This window comes from Octodon degus, unplaced genomic scaffold (genome assembly GCF_000260255.1).
Source record: "Octodon degus isolate 3935 unplaced genomic scaffold, OctDeg1.0 scaffold00089, whole genome shotgun sequence".
NCBI classification, from domain to species: domain Eukaryota; kingdom Metazoa; phylum Chordata; class Mammalia; order Rodentia; family Octodontidae; genus Octodon; species Octodon degus.
In genome coordinates, this window is record NW_004524665.1 from 10,766,876 (window position 1) to 10,780,361 (window position 13,486).

General features: G+C 39.0%; 1 pseudogene; it reads right to left on the reverse strand.

Moving 5' to 3' along the window:
- Positions 1–3,462: 3,462 nt before the first annotated feature.
- LOC101560757 lies at positions 3,463–9,962 on the reverse strand (annotated as a pseudogene).
- Positions 9,963–13,486: the final 3,524 nt, after the last annotated feature.

Here is a 13,486-nt window from a genome sequence, read left to right on the forward strand (position 1 = left end):
ATAAGTAATTTCATGCTAGTATTTTTTTTAATTAATTTATTTAATTAATTTATTTTTTTTGTGTGTGTGGCCAGTTCAGCCCACCAGGGGGCGGGGCTGGCTGGCATGTGGTGCTGGGGATTGAACCGTGGTCCCTGTGCTTTTGCTTAGCTTGTTCTAAGTAGATGCTTTAGACCACTGAGCCATCTCACCAGCCCTCATGCTAGTATTTTTTAAAAGTTAGGAAAAATTCATAAAATTGTCTCATGAAAACACAAAATCCTTAAATAGATATATGATATTTATAGTTCAAATTTTTCATAATATTTAGTCATAACTAACACTGTCACTGAGAAAAGAATAATTATCTTATTACCAATACTGAGTATGTATGTATGTTTGTTTGTTTTGGCAGAATGGGGGATTGAACTCAGGCCCTTGCGCTTGCCAGGGAAGTGCTTATTCTACTGAGCCATCTCCCCAGCCCCTATTACTGAGTATGTAAAGCAAATATCAAACTTCAATTCACAAAACCAAGAGCAAGTATAAATTAACAATGTCCAGTATTACATACGTTAGTTGCATCCGAGGGCCTGCTTAATGCAATATTTTCATGAAAAGAGCAAATTGTATGATTTATTTAAAGGAAAAGTAAAACTTGATTGACATTCAATTTCTCTTTGCTGAGTAGAAAATTAGGATAAATTGTTTAACTTTAGTAATGGTTGAATATGAAATTAATAGATTTAAAAATTATTTCCACGTATCAGTCATGAGACTTAAAAATAATGTGTTAGCTAGTGACATTTACAACAACTTTAGGCATTAAATGAATGAACATAAATGATAGAAGTTTTAAAATATGCATAGAATATTTAGAAATATGTGTAGAACAACATAGGTAGTCAAAACATGTATAGAAAAACATTTAGAAAAATAAAAGAAGAATGAAATAACTAAAGAGGCACAACTTCTTCATATGTGAAAAAATGGAACATTAGAAAGCTGTCAGCTCCCTCCAATCTGATCCACTATAATAAATATTCTAACATGTTCTGTGGGTGCAAATTTGAATTTATTATAGGGTTGAAGACGTATACTATCTCATATCCAGTATATTTATCACTTCTATCCCTGTGGAATTTGGCAAATTATCTCATCTATACTAGTGTCCCAATACGTGCTTTCTTTCCGAAGGACATTTCTCATATAGGTGCTTAAAGGCGGATAATTTGATGAGGCAAGCAGGTGCTTTGTGTTTCTCCCCAATCCATATATTCATATTTGACCTTCAAGATGATGTTAGTAAGTCGCAGCACATTGGAGGTTAGTTAATTCTTGCACTATCTTAGGCAAAAGTGTTAGGAAGTCTGTTAGCTTCTCCTGTTATGTAAATATACAGCAAAAGGCATCATTCATGCAGAGTTTGCCCGCACCAGACACTAGGCTGTACCACGATTTTGGTTGTATTGGATCTAGAACTGCAGACAACAAATACATGCTGTAATAAATTACCCAGTTTTATATATTATATTATAACAGTCAAAAATAACTATAAGCCTATTGGGTTGATTATAAGAAAAAGAAAAAAGTTCAAGAACACACACTGCCTTGTAATAAATCCCCAGCACCACAAATAAAACAGGGAGATATTTAGGCAGATGGATAGATGGAGAGAAAATAAACAAAGATTAACATAATAGGAAGATAAATTAATGAAGGAATACTGTAAAAGGGACAGAGTAGTAGATACAGAAACAAATTGCGAGATGGTTTAAATTCATAGATGAATAAATAGTGAGATGAAATGGAAAGGCACAAAGACTAAAATACTGGGCCAGCAGAAATAATGGAATGAGGACATGAAGTAAGTGACATAAGTTATTCACTATGAAGGTGGACTCAGTCGTTTCTGTATAAATTCAAGGTAAATGAAAATTACTGTACAATTTGGATTTATTATTTCAGTATCAAAGAACAGAAGACCAAAACTAACCTGGCTTAGTAAAAAATAGGTATATCTTGGTCCCTTCAAGTTTTAAATGCTCTCCAAGTCATTGAATTGTCCTCTTTTATCGTCCAGATTGAGTTATATGTTTCTCCTTTACTCAGTCACTATATCAGGAAGAAAAGGATGTATTAAAGACAAAATATTTTATGTATGGGTATAAGTGTGTTGTTAATTAAAGACAAGTCATGAAGCTATCTATGGTATTAAGTACCTGTTATCTTAGCACTCAAGATGCTGAGGCAGGAGAATTGTGGGTCAGTGGCCAGGCTGGGCTGCAGTGGGAGTTTAAGCCTACCCTGGAGTAAAGGAGACCCTGACTAAAATAGTAAAAAGAAAAGAGACAAACCTCACTGACCCTATAGGTTGAAGAGAAAAATAGTAATAATGCTCCATTCATAAACTTTTTTTTCTTTTTGAGATAGGGCCTTTTGCTGGCCTTCTACTCGCTTTGTAGCCCAGGCTAGCCTCGAACTCACAAGGATCCTTCTGCCTCAGCCTCCTGAGTGTTGGGATTTTTTTTTGAGATGTCAATATTTTATTCAAGTTTTATTTTAAGTGATGTTAATTATGGTATTTGAAGGGCAGGATCTAATTCTGCACGAAATGGAAGACTCTAAAATGTACCTAAAAAACTGCTGAAAAATAAACTGAGTGGTAAGAATATAACTTTTACCCAATTTATATTCCTAGTGTTGTCACTGAGTGATTGCAGTCACACAAACTTCCCAACTTGCAGCTGGTACACACTGGTGCAAGAGCAAAAAACCCACAACATGAAAATAAGATTCTGAATGATTGCCTGCATTGCATCCCCTTCTTCACCCCAAATGGCATGAAAGAAACAGCTACTGCACCCCGTGGAATACTTTTGGTGTGAAAGAGGTGATGAGGGGCTAGGGTGGGAGCAGGGTGTGAAGGTCTGTCTAAAAAAGGCCCTTTCAGATGACTTTGTACTCACCAGCCATGAGCTTCTCACCAATCAGGGTTAGGAAGCCAGGGTTTGATTCTCATAAAGTGACAATTCATTCGTGTACTCAATGCAGAATTACAAAGTGCCCACAAATTATCAGCTTCCACTTGCAGCCATGTCTAAATTTCTTTTTAAAAAGGAACCCCGCATCAGTAGGGGGCCACCAAGATCCCCCCTTTGTACTGCTGAAAGGTCCTTTTTGAAATCATGTTTCTTCTGTACCTCTGAATCCATAACACCTTCAAGCCAAATTGTCTTTGTCTTTTTCTTTTTTTTTTTCGTGGAACCAGGGATTGAACTCAGGCCCTTGCACTTGCCAGGCAAGTGCTTATTCTACTGAGCTATCTCCCCAGGCCCCCAAATCATCTTTAAAATCATGGAAGTCTAACATGATTTTTTAGTAATTCTTGCATCCCAGACATACAACACTAAAAGGTACACGAAATTCTAAAGGCAACTATGCTGCAAAATAGTTTAAAATTAACAATTGTACAGTATGCATTTATGCTTGGAATTCCAGTTCTAGGCCAAGTTTGTGGTTGCTGGCATTGACATTCTTGCCATCCAGCAGAGCTGACAGTGTCAGTTTTGATTCCTGGCTTTAGGGTGTGAGTGTATCCTAAACCAATCAGGCTGGAGTTGTTCACTTTGGCGGAGAAGCAGGCATCAGGGTTGATCTGACACTTGGCTGCTATGCCAAAGCGTGTTGCTGTTTCCTGCTGTCCAGGCGAGATTGACAGCGATCTTCAGCTTCTTGTTCACCTTCTGGTAAATGGAGCCACCAAATTCTGTGCCCTCATTCACATTAGTGTGAAGCTGGAACTCATCCGTCTTGTAACCAACTGCAAAGTTGCTCTAGGTCATTTGAGACTTCGCAGTCTCAAAATTCATCTGGTAGCCAGCCAGCCAGCCAGCCCTGGTAGCCCAGCACGAGGGTGCCACGGATCGAAGGGCCCACAATGTCAAAGTCCACGTTGCAGCCCAGGTTAATGTGCTCCACTTGTACCCCATTTTGCTTTTTTTTTTTTTTTTTCTTTTTCCAGTGTTAGCGAGAAGGATGAATCGAAGTTCAGCTCAGCCCTTGTGCAAGCTGATCCTCCACGATGATCACAGTGCCGAGGGTGTTGTCCGTGTTCTGTTTCTCTGTGAATGTCAGGCCATACTCGGTCCACTTGTACTTGGTTTCCAGACTGACCGTCACTCTGGTGGTCTCTGCGTTAGCTGAGCCTGTGCTGGTGAATTTCAATCTACTCTCAGACTTGGTTTTCAAATGAAGTTTTGTTAATCAAACCTGCAACCCTTGGTGAAGAAGACATCCCTGGCAGACTTGCGAGATCAGCACACGTGGGAGGCCATCTTCTGCTTGGCGGCAGCTGCTCGTGGGGAGTGTCGGGATTACAGTGTGTGACAACACAAAATAATTCATTTGCTTCTGTTTGTTTTTGTTGATGCTGTGAATCAAACCCAGGGAAGCAACAATGGAGAAATGTTCCTTTTCTCCAAAAGCCTTGCCAGTATTTGTTATTGGCTGATGTTCTGATGATAGCTACTCTTTCTGGGGTGAGGTGGAATCTTTGTGCTGTTTTAATTTGAATTTCTTGAATGACCAATGATGTTGAACACTTTTTCATATATTTATTTGCCATTTGTATTTCTTTATCTGAGAAGTGTATATTCACCTCAGATGACCATTTTTGGTTTGGGTCTTTCAATGTTGAGGGCCTGATCTTTAAAAATTCTTTGTATGTTCTAGATGGAAGTCTTTTGTCTGAGGGACAGTTGGATAATTTTTTTTTAATTTGTGGGTTTTCTTTTCACTCTGTTGGCAATTTCTGCTGATGTGCAAAAACTTTTCAATAAGATGAGATTCAGTTGTTGATTCTTTGAACTATTTTCCATGCAGTTTGTTTTTGTTTATGAACTCTCTGCCTACCCCTATGTCTTCAAGATTTTTACCCACTTTCTCTTCCAGTAGATTTAGTGTTTATGTTTTAATATTTAGATCTTTTTTTTTTCCGGGGTATTCCTGGGTGACACTTGTTAAGAGAATGCTAGCACATTAGTGCTTCCACCCATGTTTATTCAAATGAGGTGCATATCACTCCCACCCCCTTAGCCTTATACAAATTTTTTACTCATCTATGATTTTGCGTATTTTTCCTTTGGACTGCACTTACTTGGTTCTTCAAGGTAGTTCTCTTTATTTTTTCTTTGTATCTACTGCAAATAATATTTAGATCTTTGATCCATTCTGACTTTAGTGAAAAGATATGGGTCCAATTTTAATTTTGGCATGTGCAGACCCAGTTTTTCCAGTACCATTTGTTAAAGAGGCTTTTTTCCCCCTCCCAGTAAACAAGTTTGGCCCCTTTGTCAAAGATAAGGTGACTGAGTGTATTTGTAGTTGTGGCTCTACAATATCTTCTAATATGTTCAATTGATTCTCAGGGTTTTTTGTTTTGTTTTGTTTTTTGGCAAGGTCTCACTATGCTCCTTGGACTCATAGTGATTCTCCTGATTTCTGTCTCCCTAGTGCTGGGATTATAGGCTTGTGCCATCACACTTGGACTCCATCACTGGCTCAGCATGCCTGGGAGTGGGGCTGGTGTGGCATGCGGTGCCAGGGATCAAACTTTGGCCCTTGTGCTTACCTAAGCAAGTGTTTAGTCCACTGAACTATATTGCTGCCCCCCTTTTTTGCCAATATCATGATGATTTTATTACACTAGCTTTGTAGTATAATTTCAAGTCAATGATTATGATACTTCCTGCTTTTCCTTTGTTTCCCCAGATTGTTTTTTATATTCTGGGTCTCTTCTGGTTCCACATGAATTTTAGAAATGTTTTCTCTAGATCTATGAGGTATACTAATGGTGTTTTGATCATGACTGCATTTAATCTGTAAAACAGTTTTGAGAATAAGGCCATTTTCACAATGTTGGTTCTTCCTATCCATGAGCAAGGAATATCTTTCAATTTTCTGAAATCCCCTTTGATCTTTTTTTCTTCAGAGTACTGTAATTTTCACTGTATAATTTTCTTTTTTTGGCAGAACTGGGGATTGAACTCAGATCCTTGTATTTGCCAGTCAGGTGCTTATCCTACTGAGCCATCTCCCCGGCCCCTCACTGTATAAATCTTTTATTTCTTTTCTTACATTGATTCCTAAGTATTTCATTTTTTTTTGGGATGCTATTGTGAAGGGTGTGGTTTCCCTAATTAATCTCTCAGTGAGTTTGTTTGTGTGCAGAAACGCTATTGATTTTCAAGTGTTGGCTTTGTGTCCAGCTATGCTAGTGACTGATTATTAAGTCTAGAAGTCTTTTTTTTTTTTTTGGTGGAACCAGAGATTGAACTCAGGCCCTTGCACTTGCCAGGGAAGCGCTTATTCCACTGAACTATCTCCCCAGCCCAAGTCTAGAAGTCTTTTGGTGGAATTTTTTGAGTCTTCTATTTAGAATATCATGTCATCTGCAAATAATGATAATTTAATTTCTTTCTTTCCTATCCTTATTCCTTTTATTTCTCTCTTGTCTAATTGCTTGGCTACTTCCAGAATCATATTGAATAGGAGTGGTGACAGTAGACATCCTTGTTTTGCTCCTAATTTTAAAGTGAAGATTTTCAGTTTTTGTCCATTTAGTAGATATTGGCTGTTATTTTGTCATAGATGGTATTTATTAGATTAAAGATTCTATTCTGATTTTCTGTAAAGTTTTTTCTTAATTGTGAATGAGTGTTCGACTTTATCAAAAACTTTTTCTGAATCTGTTGAAACAATCATGTGATTTTTGTCTCTGGCTCTGTTGATATGGTGTGTTACATTTATTGATTTGCCTATATTGAGCCATCCTTGCATTCCTGGGATGAATTCCACTTGGTTATGATGTATAATCTCCTTGATCATTTGCTGCATTCTGTTTGTTATTATTTTACTGAGGATATTTGCATCTGTTTTCATTAGGGAGATTGGTGTATAGTTCTCTTTTGTGGTTGTATCTTTCTCTGGCTCAGGCTAATACTTGCATCCAGGGACAAGTTAAGGAGAATTGCTTCCATATCAATTTCATTGAAGAATTTGAGAAGTGTTGGCATTAAATCTTCTCTAAATTTCTTGTAGAATTCAGCTGTGAATTCACCAAGACTTGGGCTTTTCTTTGTTGGTAAGTTTTTAATTATGTTTTAAATTTTGGTGACTGATAATGGGTTATTCAGGATATTTATATCTTCTTGATTCAGCTTTGGTAATTCATATATATCTAGGAATCTGTCTATTTCTTTTGTGTTTTCCATCCTATGAATCTGAAGATTTTTCAAGTAAGTATTAGTGATATTTTGAATTTCTACAGGATCTGTAGTGATTTAACCCTTTTCATTCATGAATTTGAATTTTTCCTCCTTTGTTGATAAGGTTGGCTAGGGGTTTATAAATGTTATTTTTTCCTTCAAAAAATCAATTCTTTGATCCATTAATTCTTTGTACTGTTTTCTTGGTCTCCATTGTATTAATTTCTGCTCTGATCTTTATCATTTCCTCCCTTTGGGCTTTGACCTTAACTTGCTCTTCTTTTTCTAGAAGCTTGAGGTGTAACATAATGTGCTAATTCTGTTTTTCTGATGTGATAATTCACTGCTATAAATTTCCCTCAGGACTGCTTTCATTGTGTCCCACAAGTTCTGGTAAATTGTACTGCATTTAATTTGATTGTAAATATTATTTAATTTTTTCATTAATTTCATCTGTGACCCATTGGTTGTTTAGGAGGTTGATGATATTTAATTTCCATACATTTATGGAGTTTTTGTGATTTTTTTCCCTAATGATTTCCAATTTCATTGTACTGTGGTCAGTTAATATGCATAGGATAATTTCAGTTCCTTTGCATTTATTTAAGCGTGTTCTTTGGGCTACTATATAGCTTATTTTAGAGAATGTCCTGTGTACAGTTGAGAAGAATGTTTATTTGATGTTGTTGGGTACGACACTTTGTAAAGGTCTACTAAGTTTATTTGTTCACAAGTTTGGTTCAGTTCTGTTATTTCTCTTCTTTTCTTTTTTTTCATTTATGTATTTGGTACAGGGTCTCACTATGCAGCTCAGACTTGTAATGATCCTCCTGTTTTCAGCCTCCCCAGCGCTGGCATTACAGGCATGCACCACCACACCCACACTTGGTCACTGCCTCAGTGTGCTCCTGGAGTGGGACCGGCATGGCATGTGGTACTGGGGATTGAACCTTGGTCCCTGGGCTTGCCAAAGCGGGCACTTAGTCTGCTGAGCTATCTCATCGGCCCCAGTTCTGTTATTTCTTTGCTGATTTCTTGTCAACTTGATCTATCTCTTTGTAACAATAGAGTGGTAAAGTCCCCTGTTACAATTGTGTTATTGCTTATTTGATTTTTCATGTCTATTAAAGTTTTTCTTATATAGTTGGGTGCTCCTGACATCATATATATATATATATATATATATATATATATATATATATGCATTATCTCTTCTTCTTGCAGTTTGCCCCTAACAAGTATGTAACAATCTTCTTTATTTCTTTTGATCATTCTTGAAGTTTACATTGCCTGCAAACAGAATAGCCACATCTGCTTTATTCCAGGGTCTGGCAGCATGGAATACTGTTTTCCACCCTTTGATTGTCAGTCTATGAATTTCATTTTGAGTTAAGTGTATTTCTTTTCTTCTTTTATTTTTTTTTTTTGTACATCAATCTCTTTAATCACACACAGCAACGTACATTTATTCATGCACAGAAATTTACATTTATTCAAACAAAGTCGCGTTATCTTCTAGAACACATCAGAGTAACTCTCTAACCCCCAAATTCTGGCCTGAACTTTCTGGTCTCCATTTCCTACAGAATCTGTGTCCCAGTCTCTCTTGTCCTGCAAGTGCGCTCCTTAAATGTCTCCTCATGCACGCAGCCTGCTTTTGGTAGGGACAGTACTTCACCCCATGGGCTCTTCATCCACATCACGACGTCCTACATGATGGGCTTCCCACAGCTCCAAAGTGATTTCTCTCTGTGCTGTCTTCATCATCCTTAGCGATCTCCATGCACACAGAGCTAGGCGGTCATTCCCCAGGAACCACTATGGGATCTGTTCTTTGTTCGCAAGTTCCTCTGTCTTTAGCACAGTGAGTACTAGCTGAATCCTCGACTTGCGGACCTCTTAGGTCATCTGGCCAATTATGTGGCAGCATTCAACTGGGCCACATCCTTACAGCTGCTTGCTGCAGTGACCCTTTGCCTATATTATATGAACAGATGCCCGAAACATTTTTGTGAACTAAGTGACGATTTCTTTCTGTCCAAGTGAATTGCTGAAATACCATAACACCTGTGCTTCCACCCCCAGTGGGGGAACATAGACTGGGGAAGTGCCCCTAAGATCTCCTGTCCTTTGAGTTCCTTCACCCACGAACCCCATGGCTTCACCCACAGGAGTCACAATAGTCTGTATTTCGGCAGTCTAAGCCAGCCAAAGGGCCTCGAATGCAAGCGCTTCAGTAGCTCCAGCGTCTTCGGCTTGAATGGATGCCCATCTAGAGACACAGCAAATGGTACGGTTGAAGGAAACCATCCAGCCAGTGCTGAGGCGCCTTGAATTCATTGGGGGATATTTCTAACTGTGGAGCCACAGCCAGGGCAAAGGCCTGAATATCAGCCCTGCACACAACCAGAGCCTTGGCGGCCGGGTCAGCGATCCATTCGCAGATGATGTCTTCCAGATCGGGAACGAGGCCTGCCGACCGGAACCACACTTGCGCTTCTTCGCATTGCCCTCGTCCACCTGCTGACTCAGGGTCTTGTACTCAGAGCGCCACTTCCGGACCATGCGGAGATCCAACTGTTTCTCTTTGCAGAAAGCTGTAAGATTCTTGCCCCTTGAGTCCTCCACGATGCCCTTCTTGTACTCGACGGAATAGCTCTTTCTTTTTGCACTCATCTTGTTTGTAGCTTTCACGGCCGTGGGTCTGGTGGTCATGACTGGTTTTGGAGGATTCTGAACAACTCTGGGTGCCTCCACCACCACTTCCTGTTCATCTTCCGAACCGCGGCAACTGTGACCACTGGCGCTGTCGCCGCTGCTGCTGGCGCTGGGGCCGGGGCGTGCTGGCTGGGGACGGCCGCTGTGGTGTCGGGTTCTGGGTCGGTGTCCGGCTCAGGGTCCCAGCAGGACGTGCTGCCTCGGGGACCCAGCGGAGAGAGCTGCAGGATGGGCCTACGGCCTGGTACCGCCCGCGACTTCTTCCCCATTGCAAGCCCGAGCTTGAGCTGCGAGCGTAGCCAGCCAAAAGGCAGTGTATTTCTTGTATACAGCATGTTGTTTGTTGGATTTTGTTTCTTAATCCACTCTGCCAGTCTGTTTCTTTTGGTTGGCGAATTGAGGCCATTTACATTAATGGTTATAATTGATATGTATGGGTTATGTTCATCTTGTTATTTTCCTGCTATTGGTTCACTATTTTCCTCCTCTGTTTAGTTGCCCGGCTTGTTTGGTGGTTTATTTCTATTGTTGTTCTTGGAATTGTGTTTATCTTTATCTTTTTCTAGAATATCTCTTAGTACTCTTTGTAGGGTTGGTTTGGTGGTCATGTATTTCTTCAGTTCTTTGTTGTAGAAGTAAATTATTTCTAATTTTGGAAGATAGTTTAGTAGGGTACATCAGTTTGGGTGGGGAGTTGTTTTCTTTCAGGATTTGAAATACTTCACTATAAGCTCTTTTTGACGCAGTGGTTTGTGTTGAGAAGTGTGCCATGTTCTGATGAGCTTTCCATTATAAGTGATCTGTTTATTTTGTCTAACAGCTTTCATTTTATTTTATTGAGAAACAAATATCAATGCAACAGTTTCAAAGCTGATTAATAGGACATTTTCAATAATTAGTACATTGCACATTGTTATTTTCATAGTAGTTATCCATAATAAAAGAAGTAGACAGGATATTCTGTCCAAACACTATTACTACAAATCTTTCTTCTCATTGAATTAAGCAAAAGTAGTTCTATATCTATCCTAACTATTCTGTATATACAAATACAAAATGGTCCTTCCTTTGTATCTCCTTTTTTTGTTTAGTCCTGTCGGAGATGGGTATTCTATTGCATCTAAATATTATTGGTGCTTGAATTCAGCAAAACAATCCAACACAGTCCAGCAGTCCACAATAGTAATGGGTTATCTGTTGAAGTTGTTGACTGGAGCCTTTTACAGCTCAGCATATTAATATGGCTTTACTTTATATACCTCATTTTTATACTTTTCTGCTGGATGGTTGTAGTGGTTGATACATTGTGTCAACTTGGCCTGATGACTGCTCCACGCACTTCGGCTGGTGGGGGTCCCGCCCTGGGGCACAATTGGTTCTGCCCCCAGAGTGACTCAGCACAAACAGACCATATAAAGGTGCTGAGGAAGTAGTCGATCTCCTTGGACTTTATCGCCTGGCTTGCAGAGCAGACTCTTGAAACCTCCGGCTTGGATCCTTCACCTTCCATCACAGACTCTTCAGTCTTCCCTCGCAGACCCATCAGCTGATGAATAGAGACTTGCACAGAGCACAGCAGTGAGCTTCAGACCTTGGGACTGAACTCCTCAGTCTGGGGTGTGAAGATGCCCTCTGCACGCTCCCCCATCTGACTCACTCTGCAGCTGACTGTCATAAGCCAACCTTATAATTCCTTATACATTGTATATCTTGTGTTAATATCTGTTCCTTATATCTGTTCCTCTAAGTAAAACCCTGACCAATACAAGGTTAAGACCAAGATAAATAAGACCTATATACAAGAAATGTAACTTTTGCATCTGATAAGGTCAGTCAAGTCCCCTCAGGATTTATCTTGTAACCCTGTAATGCATTTTGTAGATCCTTTATCAGGGTCATCCATGTGGATGAGTCACAGCCATTGCTTGACCACTTTGCTCTCTGTAAATGCCTGAGAGAAAGTTTTCTCTCCATGTGACTCTCCTTAGGCACACTGTACATCATTGATCACATTCCTCTGTGGCTCCATAATCTCCTTGATCAGAAAACTTGGGGCACAACTGAGTTACATGATGTTACAGTACAAGTTCTTCTATGTCCTCAGTCTTCACTGACCTTGAAAGACTAGGGCCAAAATTTGACTGACCTTGCAACCCTTCCTTTTCTCCAATTTTTGATTTGCAAACTTAGGTTGTTAACTCTCCAGAAGAAAAGGTTATTACCCTGCAACTTATGCAGTTCAGTTTACTGAACTATTTGTTCAGTACTGATAGTTTACTGAACTATCTGTCTAAATATCAAACATCTTAGGCATAATGTGGAACAGGTATTTTCCATCTAGTGTTGATGTGTTGAACTTTAAGTCCTTACAGAATATGAAGAAAAAAATTAAAAAATAAGAATAAACACATATTTTTACACAGAAATTTCGAAATCTAACCATATACAGCATTGTAGCAGGACAGTCCTGTGACTTTTTTTTTCTTTTTCTTGTGTCTCTTTTTTTTTCATTTATTACCCATTAAAAAAACCTTTTACTTGTGAGACAGTATGGTAATAATTGGTATGTCATGACAAGAAGTATGTATTTAGAAGACCAGAATGACAAGCATTCCAAGCGTGACCCTTCTATTACACATCGCTGTCTTCAGTGCAGTTACTTGTTTCACAGGTATCAGCACATATAGTTAGTCAGGTTGAGAATCCTACCAATTAACTGCTAGTTTCAAAAACCTGCTGATGTTTCTCAGGATCACTGCTTTACCCATCTTGTGTGTACAAGTGTATGGTTTTGTCCCTGTCCTGTTTCCCAGCTTTTCTCCTACCCTTGTTGTCCAATCCTCAAGTTCTTGCTTTCCTTTTAGTTGTATTATACGTTTCTATTTGTATTTCTTCTTTTGATTTCTTATACTAGGAAGACTATACGATATTTACACATGTGGGTCTGGTTTATTTCACTTATGAGTATATGTTCAAGTGGCATTCACTTAAATATAAATGCTTCGAGTTTATCATTCTTTATAGTTGAGGGATATTTCATTGTATAAAAATACCACATCTTTTTCAGCCATTCCTCATGTGACAGGCATCTTGGTTGTTTCCAAGATTTGGCTATCACAAATTGTGCTGCTATAAACATAGGTACACATATATCACTATGATATGACGTTTTCAATTCCTCTGGGAAAATTCCCAGTAGGAGAATAGCTGGCTTGAATGGGGTTTCTAGTCTTAATTTCTTAAGGTGTCTCCATACTGATTTCCATAATGGTTGCACCAGTCTACATTCCCACTAGCAGTGGAGAAGGGCTCCTTTTTCCCCACAGCCTCTCCAACATTTATTGTTGGTTGATTTCTTTATGATAGCCAATCTTTCTGGGGTGAGATGATATCTCAGTGTTGCTTTAATTTGCATTTCACAGATGGCTAGTGATGTGGAGCATCTTTTCATATATTTATTTGCTTCTTTAATTTCATTCTCTGAGAAGTGTGTGCTCATCTTGGATGGCCATTTCTGGATT